The following is a 6,000-nucleotide window of genomic DNA, read 5'->3' on the forward strand; positions in this document are numbered from 1 at the left end:
CATGCGCCTAGAGCCCATGCTCTGCAACAAGAGAAGCCAATGCAACGAACAGCCTCCGCACCACAACAAAGAGTAGCTCCCACTTGCTGCAACTGGAGAAAGCCCGTGTGCAGCAACGAAAACCCAACGCAGCCAAAAATAAATAAATTTAATAAATTTTTTTAAAAAAGTTGAGGGAGTCTGAATACAACATCAGGGGGACCGCTAGCTGACTGCATCAGGGACCCAACAAAGACTTAGGCAACACAGGTGTTGAGCACACCTCTGGCTCCCTCTGGACAGCTTGCATAACTTCCTGCCTCCAGGCAGACCTAGAGATGAATTCAGCTGAGGTTTTAGAAAACATGATGCTGGAAGAAAGTGAGAGGAGGGGTAGCATTCAGTAGAAACAGAACCTGACCCTGGAGACATCCGCATGGAGGGCTCTTACATAAACAAGATCAACCACGGGGCTTTCTCCTTCAGGCGACCCCCTTCCTAACTTCTTAGTCTCAGTGTTGTCAGTGTTGTGTCCTAACTTATGCCAGGAGTCATCTCCTCCTCCCCTTTACCCCCAACATCTATGCCACGGTGAACCTCGCCATTCCCACCTGTGTGGATGATTCTCCTACTGGCTCCTCCTGCAGGCCTCTTGTTGGGGGAGACAGGAGGCCCTTAGCTCTCCCTTCCATCAAACTCTGACCTCATGATATCAGAACCTACAATTAACCCCATTTCCGATGAAGTCATGCCCACCTGCCTCTGCCTGGCTTCCCGGCGTCTCCACGCCATGCCCTTGCCCTTCTCCTGATGAATCATTTTGTGTGGCTCCCTTCCACGGCTTCTCTTCTCTAGTCAGTCTCGTCTCGTCTCTCCCACAAGCATGTTAATTTGATTCTTCCCTCCACACCTGGGCCTGAAATGCCAGCTTCAGTTCTGCTCCAAACTACCAATTCTTCAAGGCCCATTTCTTCTGTGAAGCATTCCCAGTCGGGCCATCCCCTTTACGCCCTTACTGTGTGTGTGTGGATTATTTCCAACTTCGCACCAATTTGGCAGTTTATGTTCTGTTACTACGCATTGTCTGTTCAACAGGGTTGTAATGTTCTTGATGGTAAGAGTGCAATACCTGTTTGAATCACCTCTCTCTGCCCCCAAGACAAGGATGTGGGAATGAGGGAAATTAACATTTATCCAGGGCTTTCACACATCATCTCATTGAATCTTTTCAACCCTAAGAGCTGGATGTTTTTTGTCTCTTGGTTTATAGATGAGGAAACTGAAGCTCAGAGAAGTATTTTTACATCCACAGCTGGTAAGTGGCCGAGTCAGGATTAGAAACCAGTGTTGCCTGATAACAAAGCATCTTTCACGACTCCATGTCTCTATTCTAAGGTGGGGCATAGGGTACTCATAAATGTATTGGATCAGAAAAACAATTTGACACGTGAAGCTGACGTGCATTTAGAATCATTGACAGCATTAAACCCGTATATGTGTTTCTTTTTCTTTTTTTTTTTTTTTTAAATTTATTTATTTATTTATTTGGGGCTGTGTTGGGTCTTCATTTCTGTGCGAGGGCTTTCTCTAGTTGTGGCGAGCGGGGGCCACTCTTCATCGCAGTGCGCAGGCCTCTCACTGTCACGGCCTCTCTTGTTCCGGAGCGCAGGCTCCAGACGCGCAGGCTCAGTAGTTGTGGCTCACGGGCCCAGTTGCTCCGCGGCACGTGGGATCTTCCCGGACCAGGGCTCGAACCCGTATCCCCTGCGTTGGCAGGCAGATTCTCAACCACTGCGCCACCAGGGAAGCCCCGTATATGTGTTTCTTTTAATCCCACCTTGAAAATTTAAATCCCAGATTGACCTATTCCAATGCTAATTTTTTTTCAGAGAAGTTAGGAGCAAGTTTTATGATTGATGTCTTTTTTTTTTTAAGGTGTTGGGGGTAGGAGTTTATTAATTAATTTATTTATTTTTGGCTGTGTTGGGTCTTCGTTCCTGTGCGACGGCTTTCTCTAGTTGTGGCAAGTGGGGGCCACTCTTCATCGCAGTGTGTGGGCCTCTCACTATCGCGGCCTCTCTTGTTGCGGAGCACAGGCTCCAGACGCGCAGGCTCAGTAGTTGTGGCTCACGGGCCTAGTTGCTCTGCGGCATGTGGGATCTTCCCAGACCAGGGCTCGAACCCATGTCCCCTGTATTGGCAGGCAGACTCTCAACCACTGCGCCACCAGGGAAGCCCCGATGTCTTTTTCTTAATGTCCTAATTATTTTTTCGGAAGCATGGTTCCTTTAAAATTTTTGCCTGGTAAGAAATGGTCCAGGGATGTCTGATGTCGCTTCTGAACTGAACAACCAGGGAGGAGGCTGTGATAGCTGGAAGTGTGTCTCTCAAGGCTGGTGTTCCTGCCCTTGCATCTTTTTAGACTGTAATCAAAGGAGCAGCAAATTCTTGAGCTAGAACTCAATATATAGTGTAAATGCATGTACGTCATCCAGGTTCCCAGATGTCAGAAATGCCCCCATGACCCCGTAAGAACAATATCCCATTGCTTTAGATTGTGAAGGAAAAGGAGAGATAGATAAAGAGAGAGAGGGAGAGAGAAAGGGAGAGGGAACTTGAGGACAGATGAGGAAGACATATAAAGGGAAAAGGAAACAAAGGACGAAAAAGAGGAATGGCGGAAGGCTGAAAGGAAGCTTTTCTCTTTTGAGAAGGTTTTCTCCATTAAGTGGATGGAAAATACGTCTTGAATCTTCAGAATTGGAAGGGAAAGCAAATTTTGTCTTAAGTGGCAACGCTCCCCAAATCCTTTTTCATGTCCTGACAGGGTGAGTACAGGGTCCGGTGGCTGGGGATTTAGGCTGAGTTGTTATGGTGTATCACCCTTGGCTACATCATGTCATGGAAAGTGCAGTCCCCACCTTTAGGAAAGATGGCATTGGTGACTTTGCAGAAGTCTCACTCTTGGTGGGTCGGGTGGTGGCGGTGAGCTCAGGAATGGGAAGCTGTTGCCTTGGCTTTGCAGATCTCTCCTTGGCTCCTGGCCTCTTTAGAGGAGATGTTTAGATGCCCTCTTAGAGGTTTCTGGGTGTGCCCACCTAGGGCGGTTTTGAGAATTGAGTGAGACTGGTGCCTGACACATAGTTCGCCCTAAACAAGTGCCAGTTACATCTTCTTCACCAGCATAGAGAGAGCAGGAGCCCTCATTAGTTATTTCTGCAGGTTCATTTTCTACTTCTCTTCCCCTTACTCACCTTCCAGTCTCGAATACCAAGAGCCCCCGCCTTGGGGCGTTGATGCCTGCCTCCTCCTCAGCTCGGGTCTCATTGCTACCTTATCTCCTCCTGGCTCCTTGACTCAGGTCCCGGCTCAAACGTCGCCTCTGCAGGGAGACTCAGGTCCCGGCTCAAACGTCGCCTCTGCAGGGAGATCTTCCCAGACGAGGGTGTCTAAAGCAGCGCCCCCAGCACCTGCCACAGCCTCTCCACTTTGCTGTTCTGATAGCACTCACAGCCCCTGACTTTCTCCTGTCTCTTCCCGGAGGCGAGGGCTTCACAGGGGTAGGGACTTTGTTTGCCTGTTTTTTTCATTTTATTCCCAGTTTCTGTAACAGTTCCCAGCACACAATCGATATTCAATAAATATTTGTTAAATGGTTTATTCAACCAAAAATATTGGGAGGGGGGATTCTGCCTGGGGAAGGGTGAGGAGCACAGGGGCCCTGCTGCCTGTGGCATGTCTGGGCAAGTCAGTCCCCAGCAGAATTTCAGCCTTCACTTGCCCCTTCCTCTGGGCGTCCGGAGGCAGGTTACGACTTGCACAGCCATGTGCAGTGACCTGGTAGGGTGTGCTATATGACTGTAGGAGAGCTCTAACGCTCCTGGCTTTCGTGCCCAGACACCCAGATTCAAGTGCCGGTCTTCCCACCAGTTTGCCAGCCACAATACTCAAGCGAGCTAGCAAAATTCCCACCAGGGCTGCACTTCTTACCCTGGGCATGGGGCATAGGGGGCGGTGTGTGTGTGTGTGTGTGTGTGTGTGTGTGTGTGTGTGTGTGTGTGTGTGTGGAGGGGGGCGATTAGGAGCCTGCTGTAAATGCATCATCCTTTTTATCTAATTCACTGGAAACATGGTTTTTATGGCATATCAACCTTGGCTACATCATGTCATAGAAAACCCAGTTCCCACCTTTAAGATGGCACTGGTGACTTTGGAGAAGTCTCACTCATGGTGGGTCGGGTGGTGGCGGTGAGCTCAGGAGTGGAAAGCAGATTGCCTTGGCTTTGCAGATCTCTCCTCAGCTCCTGGCCTCTTTAGAGGAGATGTTTAGATGCCCTCTTAGGGGTTTCTGGGGGGAGGTGCTGGACTGGACACATCTTCTCAACAAAAATGAGCTCCTTGGTGGGTGAGTGCCTTGCTCACAGTAGAAACTCCATAGTAGGGAATGAATGTGCCCTAAGAGATGGGCTGGTGAAGAGGACTCTGGGCTTGGGGTCAGGAGAACTGGGCTCTAGTCCTGCTTTTCCAGGCAGCCTCTGCCCTGCTCTGGGCCTCAGTGTCCTCTGAGTATGAGGGGCCAGACTCTGTCTGTGAGGTCCCTTCTCAGAGACTTAACAGAAGTTAAGGTCCCATGAGAAGAGCAGCTCCACAGGGCTGCACACCGATTCGATGAAGCACAGCTAGCTCCCTCCTCCGCCTTGCCAGGTCCCCTCCTTCTTCGCATGGAGAGAAAGTGGCCTGCTTCTCCTGTCGGGGACACCTGAGTGGTCCCTGACATTCCGTGGCTTCTAGAGCTGGCTCTGAGGAGTCACAGCCCTGAGGACCATCAAGAGATTGTTCAAAGTCTTTAGGGACGGGTGGAGGAGTAGGGGAGACCAGGGACCGGAGAGATCCATGCTGTGCGAGCTGGGAAGTGGACCAAACAGAAAAACTGGACTTTCCTTTCCCAGGCCAGAGCAGGCTGCTGCTTTATGGATATGATGCAACGTTGCTCACTCACCCCACAGATTCTTATCCCATCCACCCTTCATGAGTGCAGTGATGCTGTAAACAGCTTGGTCTGGATGAACCCCCTGAGAACTGATCTTATCTGTCGCCCTCTGTAGAAGTTTAAAAACACAGTTCCCAAATTCTTTGACCCTCCGCTTCTTGAGAGGCGGGGTCTGTCTCCCTTCCCCTTGAATCTGCCCTTGTGACCATTTGACGAAAGAATACAGTAGACGAGGCGCTGTGCCCATATCTGGGTCCAGGTCTTCAGAAATGGGCAGCTGCCACTTCCTGTCTCCTGGGATGCTTGCTCTTGGAAGCCAGCCACTGTGCCGAGCGGAGCCAAAGCGGCCTGTGAGGAGGAGAGACACACATGGGGAGGAAGCGAGGCTCTGGGCCCGTGGCCCTGGCTGAACACCCAGTGCCAAGGTGCCAGCCCCGTGAGTGAGACGTCCTGGAAGCCCCCAGTCCAGCCAGCCCAGCAGACAGAACATGGAGCAGAGGTGAGCTGCTCCCATCCGGCCCCGCCCAAATTGCAGGTACCTGAGCACGATAAATGCTTGTTGCTCGTATAGCCGCTACGTCGTGCGGGGGTGGTTTGTTAAGGGGCAACAGAACACTGGCACCCCTGGTGCTGGGGAGCAAAAGCCCCTCAAGTCCTTCTGGACCAGTTGCTTCTATTTTTCTTAAAACAACTGCCACCCCAACCATCTTGTGGACTCTCCTTCCCCTGGAAAAACTCAGCTCATCTTTCTGAAGGAAGATGGTGATTTGCAGGAATTTTATTCCTAGAAGTCCACTCCCCCTCCCTTCTCATTTCACTCCTCCCTCACAAGCCCCACGCCCACTTCCTCTTATTTTTTCTCTTCCATCCTTCCAGCACACACTTTCTCCTTAGCCTCGGGCTCCTGCAACAACCCCAAGGGACTTGACCGCATGCCTAGGTGGGAATCTCAGGTGTGTTCTATGCATGCAAGTGTTTGCATATGTGTAGGCAGGGGTCGGTGCATGTGTGTGTGCATGTGTGTAGGTATG

The sequence above is a fragment of the Kogia breviceps genome, chromosome 2, assembly GCF_026419965.1.
Source record: "Kogia breviceps isolate mKogBre1 chromosome 2, mKogBre1 haplotype 1, whole genome shotgun sequence".
Lineage (NCBI taxonomy): Eukaryota > Metazoa > Chordata > Mammalia > Artiodactyla > Physeteridae > Kogia > Kogia breviceps.